A 15,903-nucleotide genomic window follows, 5' to 3' on the forward strand; every position below is an offset into this window, starting at 1 on the left:
TGAAAGTGGGACAGGTATCTTGGATTTCTTACCTACGACAGGGAGATAGTAATAGTAATACTTTAAAGGTTTAGTGTAAGGACTACATAAGATTAATATATGTAAAATATGACATATATTTTACATATATTAATCTTGGATTTCTTACCTACGACAGGGAGATAGTAATAGTAATACTTTAAAGGTTTAGTGTAAGGACTACATAAGATTAACATATGTAAAATATGACAATACTTGTTGACACATAATAAACATTCAAATGAATATTTTTTTTAGTTCAATGTATTTGTGGTGTTGTCTCAAACATTTGCTTTTATCATTTTTGGGGAAAGCTAGCACAAGTATTTGACAAAGCATCTGAAAATCACTTTATCCATTTTAACCAATCTTGGGTATATTATATGTATGGTGTATGGGTATATTTGTGTATGTATTCTCTAAATGTTAATCATGGCCATAAAAAATCATTGGTATACTTTGTGTATCAAGATTCTAAATATCTAGATAATTTAAGCTTTTCACATGATCTCAGTTTCGCTCAGTTTCTTCTTTCTCCTTAGTCAAGTTTTATACATGCAGCTGCTACTTTTATTTTTCAAAAAGTTTGCTTTAAAGTTGTAACTGAATTTTATAATTTAAGTACAGCTGAGTAAATATTCATTTTTTTTGCAAAATAAAAATGTATATAAATGGTCATGCATATGTTTCTATTTTAAGAATATTCCTGCCCAGTGACTTTCCTAATCTCTTGCTTCTAATTCTGTGATTATAAGTGAAGGTTTTGCTACTCTGGAGAATTACACAGGAATCATTTAGATTCTTGCGAATTTTTGGAAACGTTCTCATTGTTATCCAGAAATTGGTTTACTTAGATTGTGAAGCAGTGTTTCTGTCTTGGATTATAATGCCTTTTAAAACTCCTTTGATGTTCTTTTCTTCTTCCCTAATGTCCACTTTTTCCCCTTGCTTGCTTTCACTCTTAACTTCATTTTAAATGTCTTTCATAAGTAATTAACAGTGTTCCCACAATTGGCTGCATGTCAGAAAAACTAGGCTGTGTAGAAGTTTTGGAAATACTGAGTCCTGAAATTCCTATGCCCTTACCAGGGGATGTATTTTCTGTTTATAGTCCCCCCTAGATAATGTTGTATATATTTCAAGGCTTTAAATCCTATATCAAATAGATAATTCCAATTTTCTCATCTCACTCACATTTGGATATGTAACAAAAATATGAGTTTGAATATTGCTAAAATAAAGAACTTTTGTATTCAATTTTTAAATTTTTAGGTGAACACGAAAGTAGAATATACTTTGACATATTATACATACATGGAATATAAATTGATTCTCCCTGCCCCAAACTTTCTACCACCAAGTCTTATTCATTGTATTAAATGACATCAATATCTATCTACTGGCTAGAAATCAATGTGTTATTTATCTGCCCTCATGTTGAAAATAGGAATTATTCCAAACTTTAGGTTTTTTTCTTAATTTTTTATTATTACTAGCAGAAACGGAGCCACCCTATTCTTTTGCTGGATTATCCAATAACCTCTTATTTTATTTCTCTAATTTAATTTGCTTCCTTCAGTCCATTTTCCACACGGCTTTCAAACATGCTATTTAAAAAATATTTTCACTTTACCAGTTTGAATTTTTTCAAAATGCCTAATCAGATTTTTTACCAGACTACTAGAAGCATTATGCCTAGCCCGTTGATCCCTTTTTCCTTCTCTCATTCTTCTTGTACCTTTTGATATTCTAGGGATGCAGAGTTTAAGAGGTCTTTGCGTTGATTTCATTTACTTTGAAGATTGTATCTCCAAGTTTCACCCTTTGTTGCAAAAATCCTTCAGATGCTATCTATTCAAAGAGGCCTTTCTTGACTACCTAATCCAAACCAAAACTCCCCACCCCCATTCATTCTGTTATATTGACATATTTTTTTGTTCCCTGAAATATTATTTTTAATTCATAAATAAAAACAAAAATTGCATATATTAATGAGATACTATATAGTGTTTAATACATGTATACAATGCATGTTTAAATCAGGTTAATCTATTTTCTCAAAGATAATTTTTTTATAGTGAAAACTTTCAAAATCCTTTCTTCCGGTCTTTTGAAATGCACAGTATATTATTTTTATCCAGCTACCCTACTATACAGTAGTATACCATAGTGTCTTGTTCTATTTTGATTGATCTACACGTACTAAATTATTCTATTTGCTGCCCTTACTTTTCCTGGCTTTTGACAACTACCATTAATATTCTCAACTTCTATGAGATCAGTTTCTTAGATTCCACATATGGGTGAGATCATGCAGTACTTTTCTCTTCGTGCATGGCTACACTTAAATGTGATCTCCATATCTGTCCATGTTACAAATGACAGGATCTCCTTTTTTCATGATTTAATAGTATTCCACAGTGTATATGTATCACTTTTTCTTTGTTGGTGGATATCGTCAGGCAGCCAATACCTTGCCAGGGTAATTTTTCCCATGTAGGAGGCGATAAACCACCTGAGAAAATAAAGTCTGAAATATCAAAGAGATAAGAGGAAAAGTCAGAAAAATAGTTTTAAATGCAGAGCACAGGGCTGGGGATGTGGCTCAAGTGGTAGCACTTTTGCCTAGCATGCTTGAGGCACTGGGTTGGATTCTCATCACTACATAAAAATAAAACAAAGATATTGTGTCCTCCTAAAACTAAAAAATAAATATTTTTTAAAAATGCAGAGCACATAATAGGTCCAGCCCACACAGGAGCTGGAGCTGAACAGTTAGAAAATGGCTCCAGTTGTTTATTTAAGGTGGTACATCAAAGGCAGGGATAAGGTTTCAGAGGTGGAGTCTTGTAGTCAACAAGTTGATTGGCATCCGGTCACACCCATCTCTGAGAGGCTGTGTGGCTATAGCAGGTCTTCTCCAGTGCCGAGTGGGACTTTTTTGGCAGAACTAAATAGGAGCTCACATGAATCTGGGTGGTCTTAACCAGCAGGATTCCTAGTGGAAGTTACCAGTTACCAGATTTTCCTGTTCATTAGCTATGATGTCCATGGATGGCTGTTGACTGGTGGACACTGGATTGATTCCATATTGTATGGATAATATTGCAATGAATGGGTATAGAAGTCACTTTTACATATTGATTTCCTTTGGTTGTATATCAAGTAGTGGGAGTGCTAGATCATGGTATTTTATATTCTTAATTTTTTGAAGAATTTCCATATTTTTCAGAATGACTATCAATATACATTCCCACCAACAGAATGCAAGAGTCCCCTTTCTCCACATTCTTGCCAATACTCTTTAGTCCTTTTGATGATAGTCATTCTAACATGTGTGAAGCAATATGTCATTGTGGTTTTAATTTGCATTTCTCTGGTGATTAGTAATGAGTAATTTTCATGTACCTGACTATTTTTATATCTTTTTGAGAAATGTTAGTGATTAGAGATAAATATTTTCCATATACCTGACCACTTTTACCTTTTGAAAATGTTTACTGAAGTCTTTTGTCTTTTTAAAATAAGGCTATTATTAATTTTTTTTTCCTTTTGAATTTTTGATTCATATATCTATATATTTTGGTTATTTAACCTCTTGTCATAGGCATGGTTTGCAAAAATTGTCTCCTAACTTGTAGGTTGTCTTTTCACTTTGTAGTTTATTTTCTTGGATGTGCAGAAGCTTTTTAGTTTGTGGTAATCCTGTTTTTCTATTTTTGTTTTTGTTGCTTCTGCTTTGGTGTTATTCAAAAAATGATTTCCAAGAGCATTGATCATAGAAATTTCCTCCCATGTTTTCTTTCAGTAGTTTTGCAGTTTGGATCTTATGATTCAGTCTTTGACTTATTTTCGGTTAATTTTTGTAAATGGTATGAGAAAAGCCTAATTTCATTCATATACAGATATTTTATTAAAGAGACTCTGCTTTCTCCATTGTGCATTCTTGGCACTTTTTTGAAAATCATTTGGCTGTAAATGGATGGATTTATTTCTGGGTTGTCTTTTGTCACATTGTTCAATTTGTTTTCTGCCAGTTCTTTCTTTGATTGCTATAGCTATCCAGTAAGTTTAAGTTTGGTATTGTGATGCCTTCAGATTTGCTCTTTTGCTCAAGATTGCTTTGGCTATTCAAGATCTTTTGTAGTTTCATTCTGATTTTAGGATTTTTTCATGTTTCTGTGACAAATATCTTTGGAGTTTTTGTAGACATTTCAGTGAATCTGCTGACCATTGTGGGTGGTATGGATATATTCACAGTAATATTTCTCCCAAACTATGAACACAGGATATTTTTCCTTTTGTATTCTCCATTTTCTTTAATCAGAGTTCTATAGTTTTCAGTATGCATAATTTTTATCCCCTTGGTTTAACTATACCTACATCTTTTTTGGACATCTTTATTTAAGAAATAAAATACAGTAATAAGGAGGTAGTAGCAACTTCACACAGGATACAAGACCAAGTTTAGACTTCCTTGATCAAAAGTTATTTGGAATCGAACAAAATTCTTGTTCACAATCAGCACAGAAAATTTCATTATATTTGATTTTCCAGAAACACTATTTTACTGTCAAATTATACACATTTATTATAATACAGAAGAGACCACTCCTGGCCCCTTCCAGTGTACATCTAAAAAACTAAATGCTAATGTAATGCAAACTTTTCTTTAACAACATTTCTCAAATTGCATTACAACTTTTTACAAGTACAGATGTCATCAAGCTCTTTTAACCCTTAATATGCTATCTTGAGAAAGGAAATACAGGAGCATAAGGTGACAGAGGCAACCTATTTCCCCGTGGGCCTGTAATGGTGGTTCATTTTACATATGTGAGTTCAGGATTCTAGAACTATATTATACTCCTGGCATCTGAGGCAGGCACACAACATTTACCACTGTAAAACCTTTATTTCAGTTTCTTAAGTAATGTTGCATACTATAAATTTTTATAACTTCTTTAAATGTATAACATCTTCAATTGTGCTATCAATTCATTTCTGGAGAACCTTTTAGTTTTATGTTTGTTTATCAAATATTGACTATGACACTTTTAAATGAACTATTTTTGACCAAGCTCTCTGAATCAGGAAAATCAAAATTTTATTCTCACTTTTAAAATAGAAATATTAAGATTACAGAAATAATACTTTGTAAATAACTTCAAGTATTAAGTTGATAATTGTCATGAAACAATTTTAAATACAAATTTCTTTAGATTTAGAAAAACTTACACAAGTAAAAATTTTCCATCCTATTTAATCAAATGTATATATTACTTATAATATATACATTCCTGAGTACAATCCATTGTGGTGACATTGTTTATTTCAGAATTTCTCTGCATTTAGCTTAAAAGGTATTTCTTCCCAAGAAACTGAACTTTTCTGTCAAATGCAGTTGTTGGGATAGAATTGGTTAAAAAAATGGATTAATTACAAACTTTATATATAAATCATAAACATCAGCAAAGAAGTTATTTATTCCATTTTCTTGACTTATATCTTGAAGTATAATAAATCTCATATATTCTGCAGCAACAAATATGGACACAGGCCACATTGAATTTGTCCAGTTTTCAAGGACATGTTGTTCTAAAGCCACATGTTTTCATCCACAAGGTCAAGAGGAGTGTGAGCCATGAATTGGATCAGACAACCTTGATTATCTTTGGATTCTGTTTTCCCAGCTGGCAAAAATTTCTCTTCAAAAACTGGATTGTCATGGTAGCCAACAATCGCAAAGTAGAAGCTTTTAGACATTATCTTCAATATTTGGCTCCTGTATCTAAATGCCAAAGTCCAAAAGGCTAGTTAGTTCACAGGGTGGATACCCATGCTTCAGCAGGGACTCCAGGAGCAGTACTCAGTGGTAATATCAGCCATATTTGATTTTTGTTTTTTATTTGTACCAGGGATTGAACCCAAGGGTGCTTAACCACTGAGCAACCTCCCTAGCCCTCTTAATTTTTAAATTTTGAGACAGAGTCTTCCTAAATTGGTTAGGGCCTAATTAAATTGCTAAGGCTGGCTTTGAACTTGCAATTATTTTGCCTCAGCCTCCTGAGCTGCTGAGATTATAGGCATGTAACACTGTACCCAGCATATTGGATTTTTTTAAAGAGTGGGAAGTTAGCTTTATGTAAACAGAAAAAAAAAAAGACCACAGGAATTTTTTCTCTGAATGGAGAAAAATGTAAAGTTTTTAATAAGTTAGAGAAAACACATCAAATTAATATAGCAAAAATAAGTTTAAGTAGAACATTCAATTTTCAAGGAAGTCTAAGTTGCTTATAAAAATATCTCAAAGATGGAATGACCAATTGAACAAATAGTGAACTGAAGAGATATTTGAATTTTTGTGACAAGTACCAGATGATAATAGAAAAACTTTATCTTTTACTATAGTTGAAATTAAACAGATGGCAAAGACTTAGATTTGTATGAAATGAAGCAATAAGAAATTGAATACTAATCAATAATAACTCAAAGGGGCTTTTAAAACATTGACCTATGTTTCTTTATAACTCTTCATGACAAAATAATTGAAATATCAAATTATTTGAAGATTAGAAATCATTAAACTTGTTAAAATCACATTAAAATGTTCAGAATTGGCCAAGCATTTTTTTTGGTCAGAAAATGTATTTTCAAATGAGTTCCAAAACCTCTGGCAGGGCATTTAAGGAACTTCTAAATTGACTGAGAAAATGGAATGGAGCCTATAATCCCAGCATCTCTGGAGGCTGAGGCAGGACCATTGCAAATTCAAAGCAAACCTCAGAAACTTAGTGAGGCCCTGTTTAAAAATAAAAAAATAAAAAAAGACTGAGGATGTGGCTCAGTGGTTAAGTGACCCTGGGTTCAATTTCTGGTATAAAATAAAATGAAACAAACAAACAAACAAAAATGAATAGAGCTACACAGATTAGTTTAGAAGATAAAGTTTTCAAGGAAGGTAAAAATTTCAGCAATGTCCGTTAAGAGAAAAATCCAAAAAAATATTAAAAATTGGAAACAATTACTCATAAAAGACTTGTGAGAAAAAAAACTTCATATACAGTTGAAAGGGAAAAAATGAATTAATACAATCCATGTGAAAGATCAGGAAACTGGAAAATTTTTCTTTAAAAAGCTAGATAGAAATATTTTAGGCTTTGTAGGCCAAGAGGAAAATTTGGGATATCATGAAAATATTTAAAAAACAACATTTTATTTTCTAAAATCTCCAAAATTGTCAATAAATGCCAGTAAGAATGCACAGTAATAGAAACTTATTTATTGCTGGTGGGAATGAAAATGTTTCAAATACTATGAAAGGTCAATTGTCAGCTTTGTATAAATTTCAATATAGACTTATCCTATTACCCAAAATCACATTTCTAGTTATTTACCCAAGTGAATTGAAATCTTATGTCCACATAAAAATGTTCATTCAAATGTTTAAAAGCAGCTTTTGTTTTTCACACGGAAAACTCAAAAGTAACCCATATCCTTCACAAGAGGAAAGGTAAACTGGGATACACCCACACAACAGAGTGCAGGTCATCTTAATCATTTATGGAAAATCATTTATGCCTATTGATATAGGCAAAAACATGGACACATCTTAATTACATTTTACTAAGTGAAAGAAGTTGGGCTGGGGATGTGGCTCAAGTGGTAGCGTGCTCGCCTGGCATGCGTGCAGCCGAGTTCGATCCTCAGCACCACATACAAACAAAGATGTTGTGTCCGCCGAAAACTAAAAAATAAATATTAAAATTCTCTCTCTCTCTCTCTCTCTCTCTCTCTCTCTCTCTCAAAAAAAAAGTCAGATTACAAATGGTGAACATTGTGATTCTATTCATGAAGAAACTGGAAAAACTGTAAGGATGAAAAAGCACATTTGACTTTGGTGGAAGGGAGATTACAAAGAAGTTATACTGGGCAATTTTAGAATGATGGAATTTGTTATGGTTTGAATCTAAAATGTCCCCCAAAGCTCATATGTTGAAGGCTTGATCCTCAGTGCAATGGTGTTTAGCTTTGGGTTTTGGGGAGGTAATTGGATAATGAGGGTTCTAATATCACTAATAGATCCAACCATCGATCAGCTTATTTTTTAATGAGCTATTTGGACATATTGAAAACTTAGGAGATGGAGCCTAATTGAAGGAAGTAAGCATGTAAGTAAGACATGCCTCTGAAAGTTACAGTTTGTTCATGGCCCCTTCCTCTTTCTCTATTTTCTGACTGACATAAAGTAAGCAATCCTGCTCCACCACATGTTCCCTGCTGTGATGTTCTGACTCATCAAAGGCCTGAGAGGACAGGGTCAAGTAACCAGGAACTGAAACCTTTGAAACTGTGAGCCAAAATAATTTTTTCTTAAGCTGTTTGTTACAGATATTTTGTCTGTAACAGCAATGGAATGTTGACTTTTTTAAAAAGTTTTTTTTTATTAGTGCATAGTTATAAATAATAGGGAAGTTCATTTTGACATATTTTTACATGCATGAAATATAACATTCCATTTTAGTCTGCAGTGCTTCATCATTCCTTTCCCTCCCTCCTTTCCCTGTTATTCTTCCTCTACTCTTATATTTATATTTATTTATTTTTAGAATTAGTGCTTTATAGATAAGAGTAGAATTCACTGTGGTACATTCGTATATGTACGTAGCATAATTTTATTCCACAGTTCTTCCTTGTTCCCCTTCCTCACTAGACCTCAATTGTTTTCCTCCATTTCTCCGATCTCCCGTCTATTTTCATGGGATCTATCCACCTCCTTTTTTTTACTTTGCTCTAGTTTCTGCATATGAAAAAGCACTGGACCTTAGATTTTTGACTAGAGCCTGGCTTATTTCACTTAGCATGGTATTCTTCAGTTTTATCCATTAACTAGCAAATGCCACATTTTCATTAATTTTTTCCCACACCAAACTGTTTCCAGCATTATTAAAGATACTTTTAATAAACAAGCACGGTATTTCAGGCAGAACTTGGACAGACAATCATTAACAGTATATAACAACTTTCCCATCCCTTCTTGGATGGGCTACTGAAATCAGAAAGCCACTATAAAACCCAATGCAGTCTTCATTTGATGCTCTCAGTAGAGAAAGTTTAGTGTGAGGGTTGACATTTCATATTTAGTATGTTGTTTAACAACTTTTCATGAGCTGACCCTGAATTTCAGGAAATGAAATGAAAATGGTAGAATTATTAATCTGAAGATCCACAATCTGGAAAAGGAATTGCTGCTCTTCGGAGGGACTCTATCTCAATGATGTCACTAGAAAGTCTAAATTGCCCAGCACACTGGTAAAACCAATTGTTGGTAATCAGGTCTTAACAAGTCTGAGTTTAGGGGAGTTAAGTCTATGCCAGTGGCAGAGAGGGAGAGGAGAACATAAAGATAAATTTGAGTTTTTCCATACCATAAGGTGTTTGTGCCAAGGTGGCTGTATGTGCCAACATCAAGGAATCCCTCCTCTTGGGAGCCAAGAGGAAGTCTCTCAAAAACCATCCGGGAAAGGTTTTTTTCTCCCACAGCAATCCAGCTTTGGAGACATTCTACCAGTAACATATGCTCCTTCCCCACAAAACAATGACGTGTTCTGTGTGCTAACAACATAGCTAAAAAAACATAAGTAAAATATAATTTTGCATTTTTATAAAACTTGATTTAAAAATAGTATTTCAAACTGTACAGTCACCAAGAAGTTCACATGTATCAGAAATGTACACACTTTACTTGGTATCTCCAGTACCTTCAGCTTTCTGTGCCTGATCTGTTTTGGCATTTCCATTTTCTGCAGGGTTATTCTCATCTTTGTCAGCATCAGCTTTTCTCTTTGGATACCCCTCTCCCCTTTTTGCAGGTGCTTTTTAAAGGTTGGTCTCTGGCTGCTCTGGGAGGAGCAGGTTTAGCAGACAGCTTTGTGGATCTTCTCTGTGGTTTGTCCTTCATCTTGGCTTTATCTCTTTTAGCATCCCCTTCAGCCTTTCTCTTGGGTATAGTGACTACCACAGCAGGATGCAGGTGCTGGATACAGGGATGCTTTGGCATGGGGCTTTGTTGTTCTGGGGTCATTCTCACCTCTTATTCCCACATTTTCACTTTTTATAACTGAGTACTCCATCATGTATATGTACACCTTTTCTTTATCCATTCATCGGTCAATGGGAACCTTAACTGTTTCTCTAACTTGGGTATTATAAATTGCTTTGCTACAATCTTAAATGTGTCTGTATTATTATGCTATGCTTATTTTTTTTTTATTTTGGATAAATAGCAAGGATTTGATAAATGGGTCATACAGTTGTTCCATTACTAGTATTTTGAGAACTCTCCATACTGCAGAATTGTTCTTTCTTATGCTACCTATTGATTTGTACAACTGTATACATTTGTTAAAACCCACAATGTCCATTACAAAAATTATCTTTAGTACAAAGGCTGAAAGGCAAATGTATTAAATCAGTAATAAAAGTCTCCCATCAAAGGAAACTCAGACCTTGGCTTTACTGTTCAATTTCATCAAGTATTTAAAGAAGGAACTAATACAAATCCTTAAACCATTAAAAAAATGGAAGGGATGGAGATGTCTAAAACTCATTCTTTGAGGTATTGCCCCAATGCCCAAAGTAGATAAGACTAGAAGATAAACAGTTTAAACCAATATCACTGATGCACATACATGCAGAAATCAAACTAAATTTTATTAAACTGAATTCAACAGTGCAATAAAAATTTATCACCTGAGTGAAATCCATCCCAGTGTTGCAAAGATGATTTACATACACAAATCAATAAATGTGGTATGTGACTTTAACAGAAACAAGAATAAAACCCATATAATCATATACATAGAGGCAGAAAAAAAAATCATTCAATAAAATTCAACATTTCTTCATGATAAAAACTTTAAAAAAAATTAGATGTAGAAGAAATGTGCTTCAATATAATAAGGACCACATATGAAAATTCCCCAGCTATCATCTTACTGAATGGATCATTAAAGTTTTTTCTCTAACATCTGAACCAGGACGAGGATGCCCATAATCACCACTTTTATTTAAAAATGTCTACATTGTAGACAAATGTCTACATCTCAGTTGTGCCAGGGTAGTGGTATAGGTTGCCAAGAGACCAAAGAGAACACCAAAAGGTTGTATATTGCCTTATATAGACTTTATTGAGAAATGCTTATGGGAATGTCCAGTGGAATAGGTTGAACAGATAGCATTTCCAGTCATGGCATTTTGTCCAGTGTCAACTAGTTGAGTGAGTAAAATGTATTTCTTCTAAACTGTCCTCAGTTTTGTATTACTCATCACTGAGGGAGGGGTTTTACATGTTAGGCTACAGAATCCATGACAGCAGCACTTGCTTGCTTTCTTTGTATAACCAGCAACTCAAGGAGCAACTATTCTGGTAATCAATGTTCTATAGATAAATTAGCTTGCTATAGTTCCCAGTGTGCATAAGGGAAAGTCAGTGTCCTTAAAGATAATACGTATCTGGATATTCCATTCCAGGCTTGTCCTCATTATCTCCTAACTTGGCTAGATTTTTGGGAACAGAATTGGACATGACATTTTACTATCCCTCTTTTCTTTAAGGTTTGTGTCCTCCAAAGATTCATGTGGTAGGGTGGTCCCTATTGTAATTATGTTGAAGTGGTCAAACAGTTGTGAAGTGAAAATTAGTGGGAGACAAATGGGTATTTGATGGCACTGCTCTTTGGAAGCAATTAATAGGATTCTACTTAGTTCCTGAAAGAAAGAGGTGTTAGAAAAAGTGTGATCCTGTACATCCCCAGACTCTGGCTTCCCATCTCACCCTGTGTAGATAACTTCAACATTTTAAATTCAGATATAAAGTGGTAGAATTGCTAAATCACATGGTAGTTCTATTTTCAATTTTAAATTGGCTTCCTTCCATGCTGATTCCATAATGGCAATACAAATTTACATTCCTAGCGACAGTGTAGATGGGTTCCACTTTTTCCATATCCTTGATAACAATTAGTTTTTGGAACATAGCTATGATAACATGTACAAAGTAGTATCTCAGTATGTTTTTAATTTCCATTTCCCTAATTATTAGTAATGTTGTGCATTATTTTATATAACTGGCCATTTTCATTTCTTCTTTAGAAAAGTGTCTATTCATGTACTTTGCTGAGGGGCCTGCTCTTCCAGCATCAACTCTGGGGAGCTTAATGGCATGGAGAAACCCCTCTGGAGATGGTTTCAGAGAATAGTATCTGCTTTATTGCTCAGTAAGAATAGCTTTTATAGCAGGTATGTGCCAATTTACATATAATTGTCATGATAGGCCAGAGGTGATGCATGACATATCATCTTACAGAATTCAAGACACTAAAGTCAAACTGCCACATAGGCCAATCTTGCACCAACAGGGGAATAACTTCTTGTCAAGGGAGCAAGGAAATGGTACTTTCCAGTGTTCTGACAGCACTTTTTCAAAAAACATAGGGTTCTGTTAGGACTTCGCTGCTTGCCCAATGAGCAAGATAAGAATTACTCCATGTAGGTCCAAGGTTAGGCCTGTTAACAGTATTTTTCTCATATTTTACATTAACTTATTTTTCAAAATAATGCACTCATGGAACTCATGGACTATGTATGTATTTTTAATATTTATCAACATATCTAAATAGCATGTACTATGTGTGTGGGGAAAAATTGTCAGTCTTTTAAAATGTTAAATATTTTGAAGTTTTCATTTTAAATATCACTTGACTCTTTCTCACTAGAAAGATTGCTTTCATTATTTTCTTCCCTTTTCAATTAGTGCTTTTTTACTTTTATTAGACATAATTAAATATTATATACTCCAAGAAAAATGAAGCAAGATATTAAAGGATCTGATATTTTAATTCCCCCAAATGACTTACTCAATCTCAGATCTAATTGTTTTCTATTTGCTCAGTAGGTGTCCCTGTCCCCAGATTCTGGAATCAGTAGATGTATGTACTATATAGTTAGCTCTAGGATGGTTTCAACTGTTATGAAAATACCATATTTCACTTCACAGTGGTTGCCACTGCATAACTTTCACATCCTGTTTCTTCAGTTCAAAAATTGGTTTATAACCTTTTATTAAGTAATTGTTATTGCTACAATACTCTTTTTAAATTTATATATGACAGTGAATGCATTACAATTCTCATTACACATATAGAGCACAATTTTTTGTATCTCTGGTTGTATACAAAGTATATTTACACCAATTCGTGTCTTCATACATGTGCTTTGGATAATTATGATCATCATATTTCACTATCATTTATAACCCCATGCCCCCTCTCTTCTCCTCTAACCCCTCTGCCCTATCTAAAGTTTGTCTATTTCTCCCATGCTCCCTCTCCCTATTCCACTATGAATCAGCCTGCCTGTATCAAAGAAACCATTTGGCTTTGGTTTTTTGGAATTGGCTAACTACACTTAGCATTATCTTCTCTAACTCCATCCATTTACCAGCAAATTCCATAATTTTATTCTCTTTTATTGTTGAATAATATTCCATTGTGTATAAATGCCACATTCTTTTTTTATCCATTCATCTATTGCAGGGCATCTAGGTTAGTTCCACAGTTTAGCTGCACCCATTTGCAGTCCCAGCAGCTGTGTTTGTCTTCATAGTAGCTGCCATTCTGACAGGAGTGAGATGAAATTTTTTTTTTAAATTTTTTTCTTTATTTGCGGATAGACCTTTATTTATTTACACATCATGCTGAGAATCGAACCCAGTGCCTCACACATGCCAGGCAAGTGTGCTACCGCTGAGCCACAGCCTCTGCCTGATGAAATCTTATAGTAGTTTTGATTTGCATTTCTCTAATTGCTAGTGATGATGAACATTTTTTAATATATTTGTTGATTGATTGTATATCATCTTCTGAGAAGTGTCTGTTTAGGTCCTTGGCCCATTTATTGATTGGGTTATTTGTTTTGTTGGTACTTAGCTTTTTGAGTTCTTTATATACCCCAGAGATAAGTGCTCTATCTGATGTGGGGTAAAGGTTTGCTTCCAAGATGTAGGCCCTCTATTCATCTCATAGACTGTTTCTTTTGCTGAGAAGAATCTTTTTAGTTTGAGTTTGTTCCATTTATTGATTCTTGATTTTAGTTCTTGCGACAAAGGAGTCTTATTAAGGAAGTTGGGGCTTAATCCCACATGATGGAGATTAGGGCCTAATTCTTCTTCTATTAGATGCAAGGTCTCTGATTTTATTCCTAAATTCTGGATACATTTTGAGTTGAGTTTTGTGCATGGTGAGAGATAGGGGTTTAATTTCATTTTGTAGTATGTGGATTTTCAGTTTTCCCAGCCCCATTTGTTGAAGATGCTAATTTTTCTCTAATGCATGTTTTTGGCACCTTTGTCTAATAAAAGATAATTATAATTTTGTGGGTTAGTTTCTGTGTCCAGAAACTGTTCTGTACCATTGGTCTACCAGTCTGTTTTGGTGCCAATACCATGTTGTTTTTGTTACTATTGCTCTGTAGTATAGTTTAAGGTCTAGTAGAGTGATGCCACCTGCTTCATTCTTCCTGCTAAGGATTGCCTTAGCTATTCTGGGTCTCTTATTTTTCCAGATGAATTTCATGATTGCTTTTCTATTTCTATGAGGAATGTCATTGGAATTTTGATCAGAATTGCATTAAATCTGTATAGTGCTTTTGGAAGTATGGTCATTTTGATAATATTAATTCTGCCTATCCAAGGTAGATCTTTCCATCTTTTAAGGTCTTCTTTGAATTCTTTCTTTAGGGCTCTGTAATTTTCATTATATAAATCTTTCACCTCTTTCATTAAGTTGATTCCCAGGTATTTTATTATTTTTTTTTGAGGTTATTGTAAATGGGGTAGTTTTCCTCATTTCCTTTCTGAGGATTTATCACTGATATATAGAAAAGCCTTTGATTTATGGGTGTTGATTTTATATCCTGCTACTTTGATGAATTCATTTACTAGTTCTAGAAGTTTTCTGGTGGAACTTTTAGGATCTTATAGTTATAGAATTATATCATCAGCAAATATTGCCAATTTGAGTTCTTTTTTTCTATGTGTATCCCTTTAATTTCTTTTGTCTGTCTGATTGCTCTCGCTAGTGTTTCAAGAACTATGTTAAATAAAAGTGGTAAAAGAGAGCATCCCTGACTTGTTTCAGTTTTAGAGGGAATGCCTTCAATTTTTCTCTGTTTAGAATGATGTTGGCCTAAGGGTTAGCGTAGATAGCCTTTACAATGTTGAAATATGTTCCTGTTATCCCTAATTTTTCTTGTGTTTTGAACATAAATGGGTGTTATATTTTGTCAAATTCTTTTTTGGGATCTATTGAGATGATCATATGAGTTTTATCTTTAAGTCTATTGATATGATGAATTACATTGATTGATTTTTGTATGTTGCATCCCTGGGATGAATCCCACTTGATCGTGATGCATGATCTTTTTGATATGTTTTTGTATTCAATTTGCCAGAATTTTATTGACAATTTTTGCATCTATGTTCACTAGAGATTTTGGTCTGAGGTCTTCTTTCTTTAATGTGTCTTTGCCTGGTTTTAGAATCAGGGTGATATTGGCCTCATAGAATGAGTTTGAAAGTTCTGCCTCTTATTATATTTCCTGAAATAAATTGAAGAGTATTGGTATTAGTACTTTTTTAAAGGTCTTGTAAAACTTGACTTTTGATGGAATCTGCTATTTCATCATTTGAAATTGATATGTTTAAATTGTGTATATCATCCTGATTCAATTTGGGCAAATCATATGACTTTAGAAATTTGTTGATACCTTAGATAGTTTCTATTTTATTTGAGTACAAGTTTTCAAAATTTCTAATTATCTTCTGTA

At 33.6% G+C, this 15,903-nt stretch overlaps 1 pseudogene across 1 annotated transcript; it reads right to left on the reverse strand.

Annotated features, from left to right (window-relative positions):
* Positions 1 to 9,759: 9,759 nt before the first annotated feature.
* Positions 9,760 to 10,078, reverse strand: LOC308649044 (non-histone chromosomal protein HMG-17-like; annotated as a pseudogene). The gene has a single exon. The product of its transcript is annotated as a non-histone chromosomal protein HMG-17-like (transcript).
* Between the last annotated feature and the right edge of the window lie 5,825 nt (positions 10,079 to 15,903).

The sequence above is a fragment of the Spermophilus citellus genome (genome assembly GCF_964194105.1).
Source record: "Spermophilus citellus genome assembly, chromosome: 5".
Lineage (NCBI taxonomy): Eukaryota > Metazoa > Chordata > Mammalia > Rodentia > Sciuridae > Spermophilus > Spermophilus citellus.